Source organism: Pan paniscus, chromosome 16 (genome assembly GCF_029289425.2).
Source record: "Pan paniscus chromosome 16, NHGRI_mPanPan1-v2.0_pri, whole genome shotgun sequence".
In the NCBI taxonomy this organism is placed as follows: Eukaryota; Metazoa; Chordata; class Mammalia; order Primates; family Hominidae; genus Pan; species Pan paniscus.
Window position 1 is genome coordinate 38,334,997 of NC_073265.2, and position 26,259 is coordinate 38,361,255.

Sequence of the window (26,259 nt, forward strand, 5' to 3'; positions counted from 1 at the left end):
GCTTTTTCTATGTGTATAATATATGGATTCCACAACTTGGTTTTCCACAGACTTTTTTTTTTTTTTTTTTTTTGAGATGAAGTCTCACTCTGTAACCCAGGCTGGAGTGCAGTGGTGCGATCTCAGCTCACTGCAACCTCTGCCTCCTGGGTTCACGTGATTCTTGTGCCTCAGCCTCCTGATTAGCCACCATGCCTGGCTAATTTTTATATTTTAAGTAGAGACGGGGTTTCACCATGTTGGCCAGGCTGGTTCTGAACTCCTGACCTCAGGTGATCCACCCACCTCAGCTTCCCGAAGTGTTGGGATTACAGGCGTGAGCCACCGCGCCCGGCCATTCCACAGCCTTTAATGCCTATGCACTAAACCCTCCAGGGACAAGTAGCATGTTTTCTTAACCACCATTTCTCTTTCTTAACCCTGGGAGTTGGGTATCTCAGGGTAACTTGACGGTTAGATGAAGCAATAGAATGATACGGAGCAATCAGTTCTCACTGTTGAAACCTTATGTTCACTGGGAGGCAGATGGGGTAGAGATTTTGAACATGGGGAGAAGTTCATAGGCCCCATCCTCTAGATATTAAAGAGTAGCCAATCATGGTCAGTTTCTCTTTTCTTTTTAAAAATTAAAAATAGCTTTATTGAGATATAATTCACATATAATACAATTCACCTATTTAAAGGGCACAATTCAGTGATGTCTAGTATAGTCACTGAGTTTCTGCAGCCATCACCATAGTTAATTTTACAGCATTCATGGTCAATTTCTATGAGTGATGAGAAAGTGAATACCTTTATTTCACATAGCATTTGAAATCAGTACCCACTCATTACCTTTATACAATTGTTTATTTTAAATGACGTTTCTCACACCAAGACTGATGGGTTAACACCCTCTAACTCCAGTCCTACCTCTGGATAGGTAGGAAGGTTAACTAGAGTTCCTATATACCAACACACACAGTTCCTTAGGGTCAAAATGTGAGAGAGCATTTAGCAAACAGTCTTTGTCCTAGGGCTGGGTTCACTTCTGGTTCCTGGTGCTGTGTTTTCATCTACCTTTGTTTCTGCCAGGAGCTGGGAGAGCTGGTGACTTCTTTCTGCTTCAGACCCTTTGGCTTCCAGACTCCAGCCCACTCTTGACTACAGGTGACCCACTGACACCCTGGAGCCTGCTTTATTGCCTTGGCCACCTTTTCTAGGGCTCTTGGCCTTGTTCCTGACCTTTTGCTGCACTGGAGTCCTCACCTTCTGTTGCAGATCCCAGTCCCTGACACTGGCGTGGCCTTCTCACCAGAGCAAGCAGGCCCAGCCAATCAGTTTCATTCTATTGTAACCCTTGCCCTATTTTGAAATCATGAGTGATTCTCTGCACTTCAGCAGGGCTCACTTCACCAACTGAAGATAAGGAAGCCCCTATTACCAAGGTCATGTTTCTAAATTCAAGACTTGTAAGATAGACTGAGAACCAGAAATAAACTAGATTGAAAAATCTGGTTTAGCCTTAGTGATTTTTTTGGTACAAATATATTCAGCTTGTGTTATTTATAAAATTGAAATGTCCAGCAATAGACGGTAGTTGAATGAATAATACATCCCCATGATGAAATATTACTCAGCAATTGATATTTATCAAAAGGCTTTGATGAAGAAGGTAAACGCTTATCGTATAATAGTCAGAAAATCAGGATATAAAATTGCACAGAGAATGGTATCAACTATGTAAAACACACACATTTTTTTAAAAAAGACCAGAAAGAAAGAGCTAATTTTTAATCTCTAGATAGGTATTGATTATTTTCTTTTCTATGCTTTTCTGTACTTTCTGAGTATGCATTCCTTTTACAAGCAGAAAAAAGGTAATATTAACTTTTTAAAAAAACTATTTTAGGCTAAGCGTTATGACTCACACCTGAAATTCCAGTGCTTTGGGAGGCCAAGGTGGGAGGACTGCTTGAGCCCAGGTGTTTGGAAACCAGCCTAGGCAATATAGCAAGACTCCTGTCTACAGAAAAAAAAAGTTTTTTTCAAATTAGCCAGACACACACCTATAGCTACTGGGGAGGCTGAAGCGGGAGGCTCGCTTGAGCCCAGGAGATCAGGGATACAGTGAGCTATGATCACTCCATTGCATTCCAGCCTGGGCAACAGAATGAGGCTCTATCATAAAATTCACTCATTTCAAGTGTACAAATCAATGTTGTTGGTTTTTTTTTTTTTTTTGGAGACAGAATCTTGCTCTGTCACCCAGGTTGGAGTGCAGTGGCGTCATCTCAGCTCACTGCACCCTTCACCTCCTGGGTTCAAGCGATTCTTGTGCCTCAGCCTCCTGAGCAGCTGGGATTACAGGTGCACACCATGACCTTTGGCTAATTTTTTTTTGTATTTTTAGTAGAGACAAGGTTTCACCATGTTAGCCAGGCTGGTCTCGAATTTTTGACCTCAAGTGATCCGCCCGCCTTGGCTTCCCAAAATGCTGGGATTACAGGTGTGAGCCACTGTACCTGGCCAAATCAATGGTTTTTAATAACTCTACCAAGTGGCACAGCCATCATCATAAATCAGTTTTATAACATTCTCTTCACCCCAGTAAGAATCCTCATGTTCATTTATAGTTAATGCTCCTCCCCCTCAGCCACAGCACCAAGCAACCACTAATCTACTTTCTGTCTCTATTACTTTTCTGAACATTTTATGTAATAGATTCATACATGTGGTTATTTGTGTCTGGCTTATTTCACTTAACATAGTGTTTTTGAGGTTCATCCAGGTAGCATGTATCAATTTATTTTCTTTTATCGCTCTGTATTCTAACATATGAACAAACTACATTTTATCTATTCATTCCTCCATTGATGGACATTTAGGTTGTTTCTATTTGGGGACTATTATGAATAATACTGTTATGAACATTTGTGTACAAGTTTCTGCATGTACATATGTTTCCATTTCTCTTGTTTGTAGATACTCAGGTATGAAACACTGGGCCATACAGCAACTTTGTGTTTAACTTTTTGAGAAACTGCCAAACTGTTTTCCAAAGTGGCTACATTAACATTTTTTTCTGGCCCTTTTCTGTAAGTATATATTAGCTTCTAGAACTCCACCCTAGAACTTAAAGTATGCCTCTCGGCCTTTAGATAGACAGCTGGATCTGGCTTTTTCATCCTTTTCTCAGCAGATTTAGCTGGTGACTGAGGAGACAGACTATTACAAAAGTTATAACCATACTTGTATTGGCCCAAGACATCACCTGAGAAATTATTGATGATTCTTGTGCATCCTTCATATTTCCTTAAGCTCCCAATAAACAACGGACCCTTTGCTTGGCTTTTCCGGGCTATGAAAATCTCTATAATAAAGAATTTGAGTGTTCAAGAAGGAAGTATACCTTTAGCCTAGTTGTCTGCCCCTTTGGAAATTTTTTATAGTTATCCAATAGGCAGCCTCACCTTGAAAGACTCTAGTTTACTGTAGATAGAATCTAATTATCAAGAATCTAATGAATGTTGACTACATGCCCAGCACTCTGCTAGGAGCTGTGGATTGCAGAAAATTAATCCTATGTTGTCTTTGCCCTCAAGAAAGTTACAATTTGGCTGGGAAAATTAAAAAAAAAAACAAGCACATGTTAAACAGAACAATTGATGTCTGATCAGATACTATGGTTTGGGATAGTAAACCAGAAAAAATTAAATCAGACAGGAAAAGGAAGGCAAAAGCCCTGGGATTCATTTAATTTGTTTTTCTTGAACAGTCAGGCACTGTTCTAGTCACTGGAGACATAGCAATGAACAAAGTTGACAAAATCTCTACCCTCAGAGAGCTTACATTCTAAGGACATGAAAATAAGAAAAAATAAAGTAAAATAAATAGTATGACAGATGGTGGCCATGGAAAAATAAAGCAGAAAGTGGGATGTGTGTGTGCAAATTAAAATAGGTTGGTCAGGGACCATGTCTCTTAGAAGGTGATATATATGAGCAAACAGCTGAAGAAATGAAGGAAGCAGTCATGTGGCTGTCCAGGGGAAATAGTATTCCAGACTCAGAAAACAGCAAGTGCAACAGCCTGAGGAGGGATATGCCTGGCAGGTTGGAGAAACTGCAAGAAGACGAATATGGCAGGGGCGAAATGAACAAGAAAGTAAGTAGTAGGTGATCAGGTCAGAAAGACAATGGGAGAACTTTTTGGGCAGGGCCTTGGGGGCCATTTTAAGAATATGATCTTCTACTCTGAGTGAGATGGGAATCCAGTGGGAGGTTTTGGACAGGGGAGTAAGATATTTGGACATGCTTTAATAGAATCACTTGGCAGCTGTTCTAGGAGTAGACTGAAGATAAACTGAAGGGGAAAGGCACAGAGACCAACTGGGAGGCTGTTGAAATAATCTATTGGCATGGTCTTATTTTGAAGCAGGAGCCACCATGAACAAAAGGTAGTGTTCAGGAAACACTGAAGAGCCATACTTGACTGCAGAGAATGCCAAGTTGGAGATGATGGGCAACTATGGTAGGATTGGATTTGGTAGGGGGTGTAAAGGAGTCTAGAGTCAGAAAAATAGGGAGTTACCCTAGTATATTAGTCTGGTAGGGTTGCCACAAGAAAATAACGTAGACTGGATGCTTTAAACAACAGAAACTTATTTTTTCACAGTCCTGGAGGCTAGAAGTTCCATATCAAGGTATGAACTAATTTAGTCCCTGGTGAAGGCTCTCTTCTTGGCTTATAGATAATGGCTTCTCGCTTGTCCTCACATGGCCTTTCCTCTGTGCTGGCATAAAGAGAAAAAACTCTGGTCTGTCTTTCTTTTCTTACAAGGGCACCGATACTATTGGGAACCCACTCTTATTACCTCATTTAACCTTAATTACCTTCTTAGAGACCCTATCTCCAAATACATTCCCATTAAGGGTTAGGGCTTCAACATATGAATTTGGTGGGGGTAGGGGTAGCAACATAATTCAGCTCATAATATGTAGGTTATCAATTAGAGAATTTTGGGGAGACAAATCTGATATTGGCTACTAGGATGAATTGAAAGAGGAAAGCTTAGGGGACTAATCTGGAAGCTCTATGTAAGGATCAAGACAAGAGATGTTGCAAGCCTTGACTAGGGCACAGGTTAGCTAGTGAGGGACAGAGAGAGCCTTAGAGAAATTCCCTAGCTCTACTACCACATTTCTGTTATAGAAAAGGAATTTTGTGTCTTTATTTCCACTTATTTATCATATTTATTGAACATATGCCAGAGCATATATCAGAGAGTGAATTGGGCACACAGATATACCATTTGCTCATCCATACACATACACACCAAGACACTCCACTATATGTACTTTCACTCACCCTTCCCCACTTGCACATGCCTGTGAGCATCTATGAAACAGTATTTCAAGGATGCAAATGCAGAAGAAAAAGAACATGCTTACAACATAAGTTTGTGAGAGAAAAGACTGGGTAGATAGGAAGGAGAATCGGAAGTATGACAGTTAAGAGAGAGAATTGAAATTCAGATTGCTGAAGTCCAGGAGAAGACTCATGACCAGGTAAAGTGAATTTCTCTGTAACATATTCTACTACCGAGTTACACTAATTTTCCACTATTTTGTGGATGTAGGTCATACTAAAAGCCAGTGTTTTATAAAAAGGCATATGTAGCATACAGAGTTGATATTCATTTGATGGTTATCTTTGTTCCAGTTTCAGAAAGAGACCACCTGGCCGATGTGAACTCCCTGCTTTCAGTTTAATAGGCAGTGTCTGCTGACCCTTCTTGTACTAGGGTGGTCTGAGCTGAATGAGGACAGGGCTTTCTAGAAGGGAGATTCAAAAGAAACAAATAAAAGGTAAAGGCAATATGCTGTTTCAGCTAACACTGCAGACGTGCTGAGTAGGGTGCACCAACAGTGCAAGGGCAATAGGTGGGAAGAGAAGGGACAAAATACTGCACAAGAGAAGTTAGGTAGCACAGAGGTTAGCATACGGCCTCTGGAGTTACACTAATCTTGGTCTCAAGCTCAGCTTCTCCACTTAGTGATGTGGTCTTGAACACATTATTTAACCTTTGTGTGCCTTTGTTTTGTTAACAGAAAGGAAATCAGAAAAGAACAGTATTTACCTCATAGGTTGCAGTGAAGATTAAATGACATATCAAAAGCGTTCATCATAGCTTGGCACACAGTAGGCCTGAAAATTAACTGGTGGAAGTTGTTTTTCTAAAAGCCAAAAGTGGAAACATTTGCATTGCTAAAAATAATAAGCATTAAGCTTTCCATTTACAAATATAACTAGATTATAGGTCTTGAGAATGGTGGGAGTATCTTGGTCAAAAAAATTTTTGTGAAACATCCCACTGGTAAAATGAGTTTTCTCACAATCCCATTCTTTGTGAGACTGAATATGGAATGCCACAGAACTAGACAGGAATCTCACTCCAAGTTTGCTGACCACCAGATGCACGATGACATTTTCCCAAGATATTTGCTAGGTTTTTTTTCCTCCAAATAATGAGTCATTATTGTAAGATATTGTTTATTGTAAAACTCTTGTGTTCCTTCCATACATACTAAAACAAAAGGTCACTTTAAAGGCACATTATGTTGTAGTCAAGAATAAAAGAATACAATGTTGTGAAATGTCATACTGTATGATGGGCCCTGTCTTGCTGTGCCTTCTTTATATCAATTTAAAATATACACATTAGATACAAAGCAAGTGGCAGAACATTTAGTTGGACCCCACTTATGCAAAAATTGTATTTTTTTATATGCACAGAGAGTTTCTGGAAGGACAGGAAATAATCTACTGATAATGATTATCTCTAAGGTCAAGATTCTTTTACTTTTTCTTGTTTTTTGAGACAGAGTTTCACTGTTGTTGCCCTGGCCGGAGTTCGATGGCGCAATCTCGGCTCACCGCAACCTCCGCTTCCTGGGTTCAAGCAATTCTCCTGCCTCAGCCTCCCGAGTAGCTGGGATTACAGGCATACACACCTGGCTAATTTTGTATTTTTAGCAGAGACAGGGTTTCTCCATGTTGCTCAGGTTGGTCTCGAACTCCCGACCTCAGGTGATCCATCTGCCTCAGCCTCCCAAAGTGCTGGGTTTACAGGCGTGAGCCACCGCGCCTGGCCTGATTCTTTTGCTTTTCATGATGTATCCTGTGTACCTTGAGTTTTTTACCAATGATCATGTATTATTTGCAGAGTAATTTTCTAAGCCATATGAAAATGCACACAGAAAAAAAAATTACACTGCCAGATTAATAGTAGGCCTCAAAACTATAGAAATAATTTAAGGAGAAGGAGTAAGAAATGTCATCTGAGATTGTCTTTCAAGATAAAAGACAAACATAACAGATAAAAAATAAATATATATCATAAAACAGATAAAAAATACATATATTTATTAAATGTAACTATTAAAACATTATGACACACTGGGCTCAGTGGCTCACGCCTGTAATCCCAGCACTTTGGGAGGCTGAGGTGGGTGGATCACCTGAGGTCAGGAGTTCGAGACCAGCCTGATAAACATGCAGAAACCCCGTCTCTACTAAAAATACAAAATTAGCCGGGCGTGGTGGCACATGCCTGTAATCCCAGCTACTCGGGAGGCTGAGGAAGGAGAATCGCTTGAACCCGGGAAGCGGAGGTTGTGGTGAGCCAAAATCGTGCTATTGCACTCCAGCCTAGGCAACAAGAGTGAAACTCTGTCTCAAAAACAAAAAAACAAAAAACAAAACAAAAAAAACCACATTATGACACCTACAGGCTAATTCATGTAGAGAACCAGGATCTCTTCACGGGTAATACCATGAAGAATTACCTCCAAGTATTCCCAGGGTTATTCCATAAATGTGGGGGTTTGAGCTACAGCATTTTTACTAAAATGAGGTAACCCAGTGGAGCTCAATCCAGAAGAAACTTCTGACTCAGAGGTTCTAGCCACATTTAGTATCTGGATGTATCTACGCTGCTACACCCAATTCTGCTTAGTGCTTTTCCTTCACTGAGTCAGAATAATGACTCTAGGGGTGTAGCTGTATCATAGTAGTAATGGAACCCCCATCCCTATATTGACTGAAAGCACATTTCTAAGTACTTTGCTTTTTGTCCTGTGCCCTCACTCTGACTCTTGGATATTATGACAGAAAAGCCAAATAACTTGCTCATAATTAAATGTCTGGACTCTTACACAAAAATGGACATTTAACTAGTGAAAAATTAAAATATCTTGGTAAGAAGTCTCTTGATGTGGGGTTATAGTCATAAGTGACCTAAACCAGAGAATGAAGTCACTAAGAGACCTCCCAAAAGCTTCAAACTAAGAAAAGCATTCTAAAAATTAAGGAAAAACCTTCCAAAAATAGGAGTCTTGGTGAAGACAAGACAAAATGCCATTTTATGGACAGCGTCCTCTCTAAGTTATGGAGATTGTTATAACCTCCCCTGCAGGTGTCTTCAGTAAATATTTTGCTCTACAAAATAAAATAATCCAAAAACTTGTAGCTTCTCTGCCCAAACAACGATCATTTTTAACTGCTCTATGGACAGTGAGTGAACCTATATATATTCGTAGCATGAGAAGAGTTTATGGAGCGTGAAGCTTTACTTTGTTCAGGCTTACAGGAAGAAGTCACTGGCCAATATAAATTTCCTGCTTTCAACTAACATGACAGTGTCTGTTATATCCTTTCTTATGGTCTGGGCTAAATGAGGACAGGACTCTTTGCAAAGGAGATTCAAAAGGAAGTTGCAAAAATATGTCTTCTGTCACTGTGAATCTGCAGGTCTCATCTGGGTTTCTTTGTATTTTTCAAAACCATCTTATAATCTATTCCTCTATGCCTGATTTCCCAAATAGAAGCACTATAAAAAACCAAACCCTTGCACTGGGCATGGTGGCCCAAGCATATAATCTCAGCACTTTGAAAGGCTGAGGTGGGAGGATTGCTTGAGGCTAGGAGTTTGAGACCAGCCCGGGCAACATAGTGAGATCCCATCTCTACAAAAAAAAAAAAAAAAAAAAAATACAAACACTAGCCAGGTGTGGTGGTGTGCACCTATAGTTTCAGCTACTCGGGAAACTGAGTTGGGAGGATTTCTTGAGGCTGGGAGGCCGAGGTCACAGTGAGCCATGATCATGCCACTGCACTCCAGCCTGGGCAACAGAGTGAGACCTTGTCTCAAAGGAAAAAAAAAAAAAAAAAAAGAATAAGAAGTAAAAAAATCAAACCCTTAAATATATTGATTCAAAGTAACAGGAAAGAGGAAACTGTCTGGATTCTGTCCCTGGCACAAGTATAAAATACACATTATTGACAAGTACCTGGAGAAAAAACAGGATAGAAGACTCATGGTAAGATTATTGAATTGTTTGGATTAGTTTTAGCTTTTGACTATTATAACAAATGTTCCAGATTTCATCTAAGCCAAGCTATCTGCTCAGCAGTCACCCCTTTTTTTTTGCTGCATTATAAGCAAATAAGGCATAATGGTGGTGGTGATGGCAGACCCCAAACCTGTGTCACTGGAGACAAGGAGAGAGAGCTGAGACTCTGTTAAAGAAAAGTGTGTAACAGAGCAAGGGAATAGCCTATCAGGGAAAGGTGAGAAACAAGTAAGGAAAGAAGGGAGGTGTCCTTTTACTTGGGTTAAGATAGCACAATGTAGGCTGGGCACGGGGGCTCCCGCCTATAATCCCAGCACTATGGGAGGCTAAGGCGGGTGGATCATCTGAGGTTGGGAGTTCGAGACCAGCCTGACCAACATGGAGAAACCCCATCTCTACTAAAAAAAAAAAATAAATACAAAATTAGCCGGGCATGGTGGTGCATGTCTGTAATCCCAGCTATTCGGGAGGCTGAGGCAGGAGAATCACTTGAATCCAGGAGGCGGAGGTTGCGGTGAGCTGAGATCACGCCATTGCACTCCAGCCTAGGCAACGAGCAAAACTCTGTCTTAAAAAAAAAAGAAACAAAAAAACAAAAACAAACAAAAAACCAGATAGCACAATATAGAAGACGCATTAAAGTGGGGGCTTTAGGCAGCTAGCTGGGAGAAACCATGGAAAGTCAATTTGTTGAAAATGTTACATCATTTTCTGCAACGAATGGTATTCAAACTCCATATAGTACCATAGCTTCATATTTGACATTATATAAAATCTGACTTTCAGCTCCCAGCTGGAAGTTTAATGCATACCTGGATTAGTTGTACACTTGACTCTCATTGTTTGCAGATTTCATATTTGAGAATTCACCTACTCATTAAAATGTATTTGTAACCAGAAAATCAATATTTCTGGTGCTTTCACAGTCATTCATGAACATACATTTGCAAAGACTAATGAAAAATGTGAGTAACCCAAAGCGCACATTCTGAGCTGGGACTGATTCTCTGTCTTCTAGTTTCAGCTCTCAGAATATATACAACTGTTCTTCTTGCAACCTATTTAGTGCCACAGTTTTTGCATTTTTGGGCTTTGTGTTGGTGACTTTGCTATTTAATGGCCCTCAAAACATAGTGCTGAAGTGCTGTCTAGTGTTCCTAAGTGCAGGAAGGCTGTATCTTATGGAGAAAATATGTGTGTTAGGTAAGCTATGTTCAGGCATGAGTTATAGTGCTGTTGGCCATGAGGTCAACCTTAATGAATCAATAATATACATTAAATAAGTTGTTTTTAAACAGAAACACACACAAAACAAAGGTATGTACGACTGACTGACAAATTGGCTCAAAGGAATTTCCCGTAAATGTTGGAAAATAACTTCATGGATAGGGATATTTGTTTCCTAGGACTGCCAGAACAAACTACCACAAACCTGGTAGCTTAAAATAACAGACATTTATTCTCTCACAGTTCTGGAGCCAGAAGTCTGAAATCAAGGTGCTGGCAGGGTTATATTTTCTTTGAAGGCTTTAGAGGGGAAGTTCTTCCTTGCCTTTCTCCTACCTTCTGGTGTTTCTTGGCTCTTGGTTTCTTGGCTTATGGCAGCAAAACTCCAATCTCTGGTTCTGTCTTCACTTTGACCTCTTCTCTGTGTGTCTGTGTCCAAATCTTCCTCTCCTTTCTCTTATAAAGAAACCAATCATTGAATTTAGAGCCCATCCTAAAACCAGGATGCTTTCATCTTAAGATCTTTAATTACATCTGCAAAGATGCTGCTTCCAAATGAGGTCACATTCTGAGGTCTTAGTATACATGAATTTTGGGGTGACATTATTCAACTCACTACAATGGGCTTAATAATGGATTACACACAGCTAAGTGACAATACAAAACCAATATAAATTTAATAATGGATTACACATAGCTAAGTGACAATATTAAAAAAAGGCAAATGAAAATCCAAAATAAAGCATATAAAGGCAAAAAAAAAAAAAAAAAAACGAAAAAAAATTAAGGTTAGAGACATAGGATACAATGAAAAGGTCTAATATATGCTTATTTGGAGTTTCAGAAAAAAAGAAGAGAGAAAATGTGGCAGAAGCAATACCCAAGGAGACAATATCTGATATTCTGCTATAACTCGTGAGAGATATCAATCTGTAGATTCAAGAGACCCAAAGGATGCCAAGAGGATGCATTTTTAAAAGTCCACATCTAGGTACATCACAGTAAAATTGTGGAAAACCAAAGACAAAGAGAACATCTTCAAAGCAGCTAAAGATAAAAAGACAGTTAATTTTCAAAGGCAAAACAATTAGATTGACAGTTGACTCCTCAAAAGAAACAATAAAAACCACAAGATAGTAAAATATTTTGATGTGCTGGAAGGAAATAATAGCACACTTAGATTTATATACCCAGTGAAAATATTCTTCAAAAATGAAGATGAAATAAAGACATTTTCAGACCAATAAGTACTAGAAGAATTTATTATCAGCAGATCTATATAAGGAAAATACCAAAGAGGATTTTCATATAGTTTTGAGCAAATTTACTATAATTTAATTTAAAAATGATTCAATTCAAGAAGCTAGAAAAGGAGCCACAGAATATATATTTAAAGAAATGAGAATAAAGGAAGTCATACAGATCAGGGCAAAAATCAGTAAGAGAACAAAAAACATAATAAAGATGAGCCCCAAACTGGAAAGTTAGAAAGACTAATAAGATAGACATAATAAACAAATACAGAACAAAAAAGGGGAATAATCATAAATATAATGGATATTAAAAAGAAAAAGAATATCACAAACTATATCCTGATAAATTTGAAGACTGATATAAATCAGGTATATTTCTGAAAACAAATAAAATGCCAAAATAGCACAAGATAAGTTTTTGAAAGGATGAATAATCATTAAAGAAATTGCAAGATTAATTTAAAAATCTTACTATCTCTGAAATGTCTTAGTCCAAACAGCATTACAAGTGAGTTCTTTCAAGAACATATTATACATATTATATGTATATATATATTATACATATACACATATATTATACATATTATATGTATACATATATTATACATATATACATATATTATACATATAATATATGTATGTGTATAATATGCTACATATTATATGTAATATAATAATGTATATTATATACTGTTATAATAAACAGAAAGAGTGAAAGCTGCCTATTCATTTTATGATGTAAAATAACCTTGATAACTAAACCAATGAAAGACGGTCCAAGAAGAGAAAATTATAGCCCAATTTTACTTAAAATCATAGGTGGCAAACCTCTAAATAAAATGTTGGCTATTAAATGCAAAATTGTATTGAAAAGGAAGATATAATCATCAGTCTGAGTTTATCCTAGAATGTTGGGATGATTTAACATCATGTAACCCACTATATGAACACACATGTTCATCTTATTAGGTCGAGGAATATTTTATATAGCTCATAAAACCTATTTTCATAAAACCTATTTATGATTTTTAAAGAGTTTTAGAAGACAAAAAACAGAAGAGAATTTTTGTAATTTAAAGAATGCTAACTCCTCAAAACTGATAACGAATTTCACGCCTAATGGAGAAACTTGAGATGCTTACAAATAAATGTGTGTGTGTATTTTTGACATGATTATCCACATTAAAAACACAGGTGATTGGGAGGCTGAGGTGGGTGGATCACGAGGTCAGGAGATCGAGAACATCCTGGCTAACACGGTAAAACCCCTTCTCTACTAAAAATACAAAAAATTAGCTGGGCATGGTGGCACGTGCCTGTAATCCAAGCTACTTGGGAGGCTGATGCAGGAGAATCGCTTGAACCCAGGGGGCGGAGGTTGCAGTGAGCCAAGATCACACCACTGCACTCCAGCCCGGGCGACAGAGTGAGACTCCGTCTCAAACACACACATACACACGTGAATCAAAGACCAACTGTTGATAAATAAGGTTCAGCAAGGTTGGTAAACATAAAAACCAGTATGCAAATTATCAATATCATTCTTCTATTTCAATAATAACCAACTAGAAAATATTTTAGAAAATAACAGATCATAAGCTATAAAGATTTTGAAATTAATATAACAAAGAATGCTCAAAATCTTTATAGTGAAAAAAACTAAAAACAAGAGTCACATAAAAGTCACATAAAAGGAAACAAATCTATCTCTGAATTTAATGTAATTCCAATTAAAACTCCACAGTACCTTAAAGAAACTTGACAAACTGATGGCAAAATTGATACAGAAAAATAAAGATAAAGATACATGAATACTAAAATAAATTCCAAAATGAGCAGAAAATTGGGTGGAGAGATTCTCCTGTAATGAAGACATCACTCAGCTCAGTAATAAAAACACAACGTGGCACTGGTGAGGAAACAAATAGAACTAGACTACAGAACCCAGAAATATACCCCTTGCCTTTGTAGAAGTGGTAGTTTAAAAAGGTAGCATCACAAATCAGTGGGGAATAATAATTTAGTAGATGAAATTGAGAAAATGTGCTTCATTACAAAGAAATGAAAAGCTTGATGCTTACCTCAAATCATATACCATAATAAACTCCAAATAAAGATTTAAATATAAAAGGGAAACTATAAAACAACACTTCTGTATTGGAAAAGATTTCTTAAATGAGTTCTTAAAAAGCATGGATGATGAGGAGGAAAAAGGATAGACTTATCATTAGAATGAAAGTTTTATGTTCAATAAGGACATAAGAGACAATGCTTCGGAGAATAGTTGCAAATCTAAAATAAGACAGATAAGAGTTTAATATCTAGAAAACACAAATGACCTGACATAGATCAGTAAAAATAAGCCAATAACAGATTGTGAAGAGTAGACAGTCCATAGAAGGGGACAACTAAATGGCTAATAAATGTATGAAGAGATGTACAAGCTCATTAGTAATAAAAATGTACATTTAAAATAACAATAAGATACCGAAGTTAGATATTATCAAGGGCTGTCAAGGATAAAAGAAAACTGGAACCCTCATGCACTACTGGTGGGAACATAAATGATACAGCCATTTTGATGAGTTATCTGGCAGTACTTGGTGAAATTAAGTACTATGCCCTAAGACCCAGTATTTCCAGATACACATGCCAGAATAAGTTTTGCACAGGTACATAAGGAGATAAGGATAAAGTGTTCATCACAGAATTATTTATGTAGTAAGGATCTGGAAGGAACCTCCATAGATGTCTATCACAGGATAAATATGTAAATTGCGGCATGCATATGAGATATAAGTGACAAAACAACAGTCAGAAGTAATAAACCAGATTTAAAAATAACATGGATAAAAGCATAGTTTAAAAAGGTACTGAGAGTGTTAAAAGGACGGGTTCAAAAGGACTGAGTAGAGGCATTTGATACTTGTCTCCTCCACAAAGAAGAACCAAAATAGCAAGTAGATAATCACACTTTGAATGGATAATCTAAGAAAGAAAACTAGAATTCAACAGAGAAGTAACAGGAAACACCTAAGGTAAAGAAGGAGAGGGAATCAAGGCAGCCTGCTCAGCTAGGATTGGCTGGTAGCCTAAAGAGGCTGCTCAATGTGGAGAAAGGGTAAGTGAGAGACGGAGAGACCACCCGTGGTCCACATTCCTATGGAGGACTCCCACAGTCCTAGACAAAGGAAGAGTCCCTTACCTTTACAGGCCCTGAGACTAACATAGGGAACTGCCTGGAGACCATACCACACAACACCCTTGCTCCAAAGAGGAAACTCATGCTAGGTCCCATGCATCCCTATGAGTCCTAAGTAGCTACAACATGGCAGGATACTGAGAGCTCAGTCTCCACCAGACTGCCTCCTGCCATGGGGCCCAACAGTCTCTGCATCTCCACATTCCTGGAGTCCCACTGACATGCCCTGCCTACAGCCACTGCCACTGCTGGCTACTGCTGCCAGGGCTGAAGTGGGAGCCAATGCCAATAATCCTGTTGTCCCCAGAAGCAGTGCTGTGGCATATTTATGAGTGCCATGAGGACAGGCTATCCTATCCACAGCCATACTCTGAGGCCAAATCATGTGCTACCCAGCCACCTGCTTTCTGCTGGCTACCACTGAAAGCAACCCTGCCATCCCCACAGGGGCCTGGGGATCACTCTGCCTCTGCCAAAAATAGCCAATGCCCACATGTACAACTGAGGGACCTGAGGACAGGTCTGCCCAGCCCAGCTCCACCCTCTAGCCAGTGCCTGAGAATGTCATCTGGGGCCTGGGATCACCCTGCCTCATCCATCATCACTGGCACCTGAGCACTCTTCTCAGGGTCCTAAGGATGGGACCACCCAACCTGCCACTACCACCACAGTTGGCACCCACCTGAATGCATCACCTGAGGGCCTGAGTACCTGTTGCAGCCACCTCCAACACCAGTGTGAACCACTTGGGAGCCAGGGAGTTGTTCTGTCACTACCACTGCCATTGTTCATGTACCACCCACTGCCCAGGAGCTCAACAACCTGCACACACACCGGGCCACCAATGCCACTGCTAGCACCCAAGCAAGGTGGCGGAAGGCCCAAGAAATGACCCACCTGAAGCAACTAACACAAGTGCCAGTGCATGCTGTCCTGGGGCCCAAGGACAGGCATGTCCAGCCTTCCATGGCCACCACTGGGGCCAGTGGAGTAGTCTACCTGGTGTCTCTGTTCCCAGTAAAATTTCACCAGAGCCTCCACTAACAACCAAACCCTAAGCCACTGAGGAAATCACATACATACACCACAGATGCTGTTTATAGCCAAATAAATCATACAGACCCTATACTACTGCTCACACCCATAATCAAAGCCAAAGTGTCCTACCCAACAAACATTATAGATATATCATCAGGAAAAAGTCCTCCTCTAAGAGGAAGAAGTGACTATTATACCAGATGCACAGGTATCAATGTAAGGACACAGAAACACGAAAAAGCAAAGAGATATGACACCTGCAAAGGAATGTAATAATTACCCAACAACAGATCCCAGTGAAAAAGAAATTTATGAAATCCCAGAAAGAGAATTCAAAATGATGATATTAAAAGTATCAGTGAGATACAGAGGGACACAGATAAACAATATAAAGAATAAGAAAAACAATTCAGGATATGAATGAGAAATTTAGCCAAGAGATAGGTATCATAAAAAAGAACTAAACAAAAATTATTGCAGAATTCATTGAATGAAATAAAAAATACAATTAAAAGCTTCCATAATAGACTAGAACAAGCAGAAGAAAGAATTTCAGAACTTGAAGACAAGTCTTTTGAAATAACCCAATTTATTTTTTTAAGGAATAAAAAAGAATGAACAAAGCATACACGACACGTGGGACTCCACAAAGCAACCAAATATTCAAAATTTCAGTGTCCCAGGATGTGAAGAGTCAACCAAAGGGATACAAAACCTATTTCACAAGATAATAGCTAAAAACTTCCCATCTAGCAAGAGATTTACACATACAGATTCAGAAAGCTTAGAGATCCCCAAACAGATACAATTCAAAAAATCTCCATACATTATAGTCAAACTGTCAAAGTGAAAAACAATGAGATAATTCTAAAAGCAGCAAGAGAAAGCATCTGGTCACTTATGAGGGAATCTCCATCAGACTAACAGTAGATTCTCAGCAGTAACCTTACAGGCCGGGAGAAAACTGGATGATATGTAAGTGCTGGAAGAAAAAAAAAAAACCATCAGCCAAGGATACTATACCCAGCAAAGTTATCCTTCATAAATGAAGGAAAAATAAAGTCTTACCCAGACAAGCAAAAGCTGAGGGAATCCATCACCACTAGATTGGTCCTACAAGATGTGCTCTGAAGGGTCCTACACTTAGAAGTGAAAGGATATTATCTACTATCATGAAACACATAAATGTATAAAATCAACTGGTAAACACACAAATAAGGAACAGCAAGGACTCAAAAGTTACCAATAAAGAAAACAACCAAACCACAATGACAAACAAGAAGAGTAGAAGAAAGGTACAAAGGATATATAAAATGACCAGAAATCAATAAAATGACAAGAATAAGTTCTTACACATTAATAACATTGAATTTGAACAGATTAAATGTTGCACTTAAAAGATATAGACGGCTGAATGGATTTTTTTTTTTTTAAAAAAAACCATGACCTAATTATATGCTGCCTACAAAAAACTAATCTCATCTATAAAAGCACATATAGTCTAAAAGTCAAAGGATAGAAAAATATCCACCCATGCAAATGGGTTAAAAAAGCAAGCAGAAGTAGCTATATTTATTTATATCAGATAAAAAAGACTTTAAGTCAAAAATAGTAAAAAGAGACAAAGAAGGTCATTATGTAATGACAAAGGGATCAATTCAGCAATAGGATAGGACAATTCTAAACATATATGTAGCCAACACCTAAGCACTCACATATATAAAGCAAATATTATTAGATCTAAAAGGAGAGATGAGATAGACTCTAATATAATAACAGTTGAAGACATCAACACATCACTCTCAGCATTACCCAGATCATATAGACAGAAAATTAACAAAGAAACATTGGATTTAAAGTGCACTATAGACCAAATGGACATAACAGACATACACAGAACAATTCATCCAACAGCTCTAGAATACACTCTCATCAGCACATGGAACATTTTTCAGGATAGACCACACGCTAGGACCCAAAGCAAGTCTTCACAATTTTTTAAAAATAGAAATCATATCAAGTATTTTCTCAGACCACAGTGAAATAAAACCAGGTATCAATAACAAAATGAATTTTAAAAATTGTACAGATATATAAAAATTAAACAACATGCTCCTCAATGACCACTGGGTCAAGAAAGAAATTAAGGAGAAAAATTTAAAAAGCTCTTGAAACAGATGAAAATCGAACACAACATACCAAAACCTATGGGATATAGCAAAAGCACTGCCAAGAGGAAATTTTGTAGCAATAAATGTGTACATCAAAGAAGAAAGATTTCAATAAACAATCCAATGATGTACCTCAAAGAACTATAAAAGCAAGAACAAGCAAACCCAAAAGTTAATAGGAGAGAAATAATAAAGATTACAGAACTAAACAAAATAGAGCATAAAAATATACAGAATCAATAAAACAAAAATTTTACTTTTTGAAAATATAAAATCAATACACTATTAGCTAGACTAATCAAGAAAAAAAAAAGGAAGACAGAAGACTCAAACAAAATTAGAAAAGAAAATGAAGACATTACAACTGATACCCACAAAAACGCAAAAGATTGTCAGAGATTATCATGAACAAACTGGGAAACATAGAGGAAATGGATAAATTCCTGGACATACACAATCTACCAAGATCGAATCAGGAAAAAATAGAAAACCTGAATAGACTGATAATGAGTAATAAATCAGTAATAAAAAGTCTCCCAACAAAAAAAAAAAAGCCCATGACTGAATGGCTTCGTTGCTGAATTCTACCAAATTTCCAAAAAAAGAACTAACACCAATTTTTTTCAAACTATTCCAAAAACTTTAGGAGGGTATTCTTATTTATTTATTATTTATTTATTTTTGAGACCAAATCTCGCTCTGTTGCCCAGGCTGGAGTACAGTGGCATGATTATATATATATATATATATATATATATATATATATATATATATATATATGCGTGTGTGTGAGTATATATATGTGTGTGTATGTGTGTGTGTCTATATATGTGTGTGTGTATATATGTGTGTGTGTATATATACATATATTTTTTTTTTTTTAGCTGGAGTCTTACTCTGTCACCAAGGCTGGAGTGAAATGGTGTGATCTCAGCTCACTGCAGCCTCCGCCTCCTGGGTTCAAGCAATCCTCCTGCCTCAGCCTCTCATGTGGCTAGGATTACTGGCACATGCTGCCACACCCAGCTAATTTGAATTTTTAGTAGAGATGGGGTTTCACCATGTTGGCCAGGCTGGTCTCAAACTCCTAACCTCAGGTGATCCACCCGCCTCGGCCTTCCAAAATGTTGGGATTACAAGCGTGAGCCACCACGCCTGGCTGAGGAGGGTATTCTTTTTAACTCATTCTATGAGGCCAGCATCATCCTGATATTACAACCAGAAGAGGATACAACAAAACAAGAAAACTACAGGCCAATATCCCTGATAAACACAGACACAAAAATCCTCAAGAAAATACTAGCAAACCAAATCCAACAGCACATCCAAAAGATAATACACGATTAGCAAATGGGGTTTATCCCATGGATGAAAGGATGGTATAACATATGCAGATTCATAAGAGTGAAACATCACATCAACAGAATGAAGGACAAAACCATACGATCACCTCAAAAGACACAGAAAAAGCATTTGATAATATTTCACATCCCTTTATGACAAAAGTTATGAAGAAATTGGGTACAGAAGGAAAGTAACTCAACATAATAGACCATATATGACAAACCCACAGCTTACATCATACTAAATGGGGAAAAATGGAAAGTTTTTTATTTAAAAACTGGAACACGATAAGCATGCCTACTTTCACCACTGTCATTCAACATAGTACTAGAAGTTTTACCACAGCTGTTAGGCAAGAGAAAAAAATAAAAGATATCCAAACTCAAAGAGAGGAAGTCAACTTGTCCTTGTTTGCAGACAGCATATTATACATAGAAAAACTTAAGACTCCACCAGAAAACTCTTAGAACTGATAAACGAATTTAGTAAAGTTGCAAGATAAAAAATGAACTTTAAAAATCACTAGTGTTTCTATACACCACTAACAAATTCTCTGAAAAAGAAATCAACCAAGCAATCCTATTTACAATAGGTATAAAAATAAAATAAAATAAAATACATACGGATAAATTTAACCAACTAGGCGAAAGACCTTTTCAAGGAAAACTACAAAACACTGATGAAAGAAATTGAAAGAACTTATTGAAAGACATCCATTCTTATGGATTAAAGAATATTGTTAAAATGACCATACTACACAAAGCACCTATAGATTCAACGCAGTCCTTATCAAAATGCCACTGTCATTTTCACAGAAATAGAAAAAACAATCCTAACATTCACTTGAAACCAAAAAGAGCTCAAATAGCCAAAGCAATCCTGAGCAAAAACAAAAACCACCAAAGCTAGAGGCATTATACTACCTGACCTCAAAAATATTACAAGGCTATAGCAACCAAAGCAGCATGGCATTGGTAAAAAACAGACACAATGACCAACAAAACAAAATAGGGAACTCAGAAATAAATCCACATGTTGGGAAAAGAATACTCTGTTAAACAAGTGGTGCCAGGAAAATTGGATATCCATACGCAGAAGAATGACACTGGACCTCTATCTCTCACCATACACAAATATCTACTCAACATGGATTAAAGACTTAAAACATACCACATGCAATTATAAAAGTACTAGAGGAAAACATAGGGGAAATGCTTCAGGGGATTGGCATAGGCAAAGATTTTATGGTTAAGGCTTTGAAAGCACAGGCAACAAAAACAAAAATACACAAATGGGATTATATTAAACTAGGAAGCTTCTGCATGACAAGGAAACAATCAACAGAGTGAAAAGACAACTTGTTGAATGGGAGAAAATACATGCAAACTATTCATCCAACAAGGGACTAATATCCAGAATATATAAGGAACTCAACTAAACAGTACAAAAAAAAAAAATCCCATTAAAAAGTAGTCAAAGGATATGAATAGACATTTCTTAAAAGACTTTCAAATGGCCAACAGGTACATGAAATAATGCGCAACATCACTAAACATCAAAGAAATGTAAATCAAAACCACAATGACATATCTTCTTACACCAGTTAAAATGGTTATTATCAAAAAGACAAAAATAACAGATGCTGGGAAGGATGGAGAAAAAGGAACTCATACACTGTTGATAGGAATGTGAGTCAGTACAGCCATTATGGAAAACAGTATGGTGATTTCTCAAAGAACTAAAAAGAGAACTATCATATGATCCAGCAATCCCACTACTGAATATTTATCAAAAGGAAAAAAATCAGTATATCAAAGGGATACTTGCACCCTGTGTTTATTGTAGAATGATTCACAACAGCAAAGATATGAAAAGAACCCGTGTCTATCAACAGATGAACGAATAAAGAAAATGTGGTGTGTACACACACACACGAATACTATTCAGCCATAGAAAATAATGAAATCCTTGTCAATTTGCCACAACATGGATGGAACCAGAGGTCATTATGTTAAGTGAAATAAGCCAGGCACAGAAAGACAAATATCACATGTTCTTACTCACATGTGAGGGCTAAAAAAGTTGGTGTAATGGAGATAGATTAGAATGATAGATACCAGAGGCTGAGAAAGGTGTGTATGTGGGGTGGTTGAAGAAAGGTTGGTTAATGGGTATACATACACAGTTAGAAGGAATAAATTCTAATGTTCGATAGCAGAGTAGTGTGACTATGTATTGTATATTTTAAAATAGCTAGAAGATAGGACTGAAAATGTTCCCAACACATAGAAATGATAAATTCTCAAGGTGAAGGATACCCTACATAGCCAGACTTGATCCTTACACATCCTATGCATGTAAAAAATATTACATATGCCCCATAAATATGTACTAGTATTATTTATCAATAAAGTTTGTCATTTATAAAAATTAAAGGCCAGGCGCAGTGGCTCACGCCTGTAATCCCAGCACTTTGGGAGGCCGAGGCAGGCGGATCACCTGAGGTCAGGAGTTCGAGACCAACCTGGCCAACAGGGTGAAACCCCGTCTCTACTAAAAATGCAAAAATTAGCCTAGTGTGGTGGCCGATGCCTGCAATCCCAGCTACTCAGGAGGCTGAGGTAGAAGAATCACTTGAACCCAGGAGGCGGAGGTTGCAGTGAGCCAAGATTGTGCCACTGCACTCCAGCCTGCGTGACAGCGAGACTCCTTCTCAAAAAAAAGTTAAAAATAGGCATATGTATATTATTTTTTCAAAATATACACATAACTAAATACATGGAAAGTAAACTGAAAAGACATGCTATTATGCCAGGTGACAAGGATAATGATTTTCTCTGTTCTATATACCTGAGGTTAAAAAGAATCACTCAAGAAAAAAAAATGAAGCCCAGAGAGATTAAGTGGCAAGATCTCAATTCTTAGTCAACCATATAATGCAGGTCGCCTGTTTCCTAGGTCTTTCTACTCTACCACACTCCTCTTTCCTGGGAAGCTGAAAGTGGCATCTATTAAGATAGCAACCTTGGGCACAGTGGCTCACGACTGTAATCCCAGCACTTTGGGAGGCCGAGGCGGGTGGATCACCTGAGGTCAGGAGTTCGAGACCAGCCTGACCAACATGGTGAAACCCCATCTCTACTAAAAATACAAAAATTAGCCGGGTGTGATGGCAGATGCCTATAATCCTAGCTACTTGGGAGGCTGAGACAGGAGACTTGCTTGAATCCAGGAGGCGGAGGTTGCAGTGAGCCGAGATTGTGTCACTGCACTCCAGCCTGGGTGACGGAGTAAGACTCTTACAAAAAAAAAAAAAAAAAAAAGATAGCAACCTATTGCTAGAATTCATTATTTTTTCCACAGAAGCACAATCTCACTCAACCGTTTCCTGATTTTCTATTGAGGAGAAATAGCCATTACTTCTGAGATATGATTGCCTGCAAATTTAATTATTCTTGCTTCATAAGCATTCAAATATGTAAAGCCAAGTATGTACTTTCAGATATTAGGTTGGCACAAAAGTAACTGCAGTTTTTTCCATTACCTTCAATAGTAAAACCTGCAATTACTTTTGCACCAACCTAATAAAACATGGTAATTTTAGATGTATTGTTATTCCACTGTGAATTTGAGATTACTCAAAATACAATCTTTCAATGTTGTTTATATTTGAACTGGTTTGTTTCTTCTAGACAAACCCAAACTTTTCTATAATTCATGATTTTTATATTAACATCTAGCTATAATGATATTCTGAGATATCTCAAAAATTGATAAACCAAAAGGGCTTTGTTTACATATAAAAAATTCATTCTTCATCAACAAGGAAAAATTGACAGCTTTTGTGGGGACATACAAATGTTAGGTAAAGCAATGGATTTCAACAATTTTATAGTTAATAGGCATCAAAGAAAAACTTTAAAGTTAAATGCTTATAAATATACAGTGTTGGGCCAGGCACAGTGGCTCACTCCTGTAATCCCAGCACTTTGGGAGGCTGAGCCAGGCAGATAACCTGAGGCTAGGAGTTCAAGACAAGCCTGGCCAACATGGTAAAACCCCGTCTCTACTAAAAATTAAAAAATTAGCTGGGCGTGGTGGCACACACCTGTAATTCCAGCCACTTGGGAGGCTGAGGCAGGAGAATCGCTTGAACCCGGGAGGCGGAGGCTGCAGTGAGCCGAGATCGTGCCACTGCACTTCAGCCTAGGCAACAAGAGCGAGACTCCATCTGAAAAATAATAATAATAAAATATATATAAATACACACACACACACAGTGTTGGAAAGGAAACAAACTGGTTTTAAAATACTTTCTAGGAAGAGACATTTTATAGAAAGCTGTTTGTTATTAATGTCTGGAGTTATAGTTGGCTTTATTTCAAAATTTCCTAAGTTATTCTACTTAACATTCAGAAGATGGAAAAAAGAATCAACTTTCAGGTAAGGACAAATACTGCATGATCATTTATGTGAGGTATCTAAAATAGTCAAACTCACTGAAGCAAAGAATAAAATGGTTACCAGGGGCTGGGGGGTGGGGAAATGGGGAGATGCTAATTAATTAGTATAAAGTCAGTTATGCAAGATGAAAAAGTTCTAGAGGTCTGCTGCATAACATTGTGCCTGTAGTTAACAATACTCTATTGTACACTTAAAAATCTCATGTTTAGTGTTCTTACTACCACCACAACCACCAAAAAAAGGACTTAAAAAAAAACCTTTAGGTCAGGCACAGCGGCTCATGCCTATAGTCCCAGCACTTTCGGAGGCAGAGGCAGGCAGATCACGAGGTCAGGAGAGTAATTTCATTTAAATAGTCATCCTTAATTTCTCACTATAAAGTTTTTTGGTTTGTTTTGTTTTGTTTTTTGAGACAGAGTTTTGCTATTGTTGCCCAGTCTGGAGTGCAGCAGCGCGATTTTGGCTCACTGCAACCTCTGCCTCCTGCATTCAAACAATTCTCCTGCCTCAGCCTCCCGAGTAGCCGAGACTACAGCTGTGCACCACCACGCCCAGGTAATTTTTGTATTTTTAGTAGAGATGGGGTTTCTCCATGTTGGCCAGAACCTGCTTATAAATATACAGTGCTTATATATAAATGCTTATAAATATATGCATATATATTTATATACATATATGCAGAACCTGGTCAACATGGAGAAACCACGTCTCTACTAAAAATACAAAAATTAGCTGGGCGTGGTGGTGCACAGCTGTAGTCTCGGCTACTCGGGAGGCTGAGGCAGGAGAATCGTTTGAATCTGGGAGGCAGAGGTTGCAGTGAGCCAAGATCGCACTGCTGCACTCCAGACTGGGCAACAATAGCAAAACTCGTCTCAAAAAACAAAACAAAACAAACAAAAAACCTTTAATTCATAGTGAGAAATTAAGGATGACTATTTAAATGAAATTACTCATAGTTAAATAGAAGAGCTGGAACATCTTCATCATTCCACTGAAAATGCTTATTAACATTACCAAAGACTTGCATCTTGCTAAATCCTAGGGCCCTTCTCTGCCCTTATTTAACCTCTCAGCAGCATTCAGTTAATACTTACTGTTTGAAATGCCTGTTTCTGTGACACCACTCTCATTTATTTCCAAGCTCCTTGTCCACTGTTTCTTTTACCAAAAAATACTTTCTTAGTCTTCTCATTTCATTTAATCATACCACTGTCTACCAGTTACTCAGTAACAAATCCAAGAGCCATCCTTGATGTTTCTCTCCTTCATAACCCCCAATTTCAACTCATAAGCAAATCCTTGTCAGCCTTATCCTGATCTTACCCGCTTCTCCTGTCCTAGTCCAAAAATCTCCATCATCTTTCATCCAGACTTCTGCAATGGACTCCTACTGTCTCTCGGCCCACACTTTTGCCCCATACAGTAATTTTTCCACATAATAGCCAGTATCATCTTTTAAATTTCCAGTCTTCCCAGTGTATTCAGAGTAAAATCTCAGCTAATTACCTCTAAGACTACACATAATCTGGTCCCCGCCCACTTCTAAAGTCTTAACATCATACCCTGCCTCGTTTGAATCTGAGATACCCATCTCTACGAATATGCACTTAACCTCTGCCTGAACTGCTCTTCCTCTAGATCTGCATGTCCAGCTTCTTTCCTCATTTAAGTGTGAAATAAACTTTTATTGATAGAATTTTTCTCTAAAATCAACTTGTGTATCTGCCTCTCCCCATACAGCTAAGCTCTTTGAGCACAAGGATAATTTATTCCATATGGTATTCTTCAACTTTAGAATGGTCCCTAGCACATGGTAGGCACAATAAATACCTGTCCCAACAGATTAAGCGGTTAGAGAAAGGATATAACCCTTTTAGTACTCTAGCATGTTTGAATTCCTTTCTTTACCTGTTGGTGGTAAAGATGGTAATAATGACAGTGACTTAAGTTTTAACAACCAATCTTACCTTACCCAATTAGTACATTAGTTTATCATCTATATTTAGTCCCAAAACTTGAGACAACGTCTGTCACCCAGGCTGGACTATAGTGGCATGATCATGGCTCACTACAGCCTCAACCTCCGTGGGCTCAGGTGATCCTCCCACAACAGCTCTGGAGAAGCTGGGACTATGACTCGTACCATCATGCTGGCTAATTTT

The 26,259-nt window shown here is 38.1% G+C and overlaps 1 long non-coding RNA gene across 1 annotated transcript; it reads right to left on the reverse strand.

Moving 5' to 3' along the window:
• Positions 1 to 611: 611 nt before the first annotated feature.
• Positions 612 to 24,674, reverse strand: LOC129393982 (uncharacterized). Its single transcript, XR_008621108.2, has 2 exons — positions 23,739 to 24,674; positions 612 to 11,076 (listed from the first exon to the last, which is right to left on the reverse strand). It is a non-coding gene; the product is annotated as an uncharacterized LOC129393982 (long non-coding RNA).
• Between the last annotated feature and the right edge of the window lie 1,585 nt (positions 24,675 to 26,259).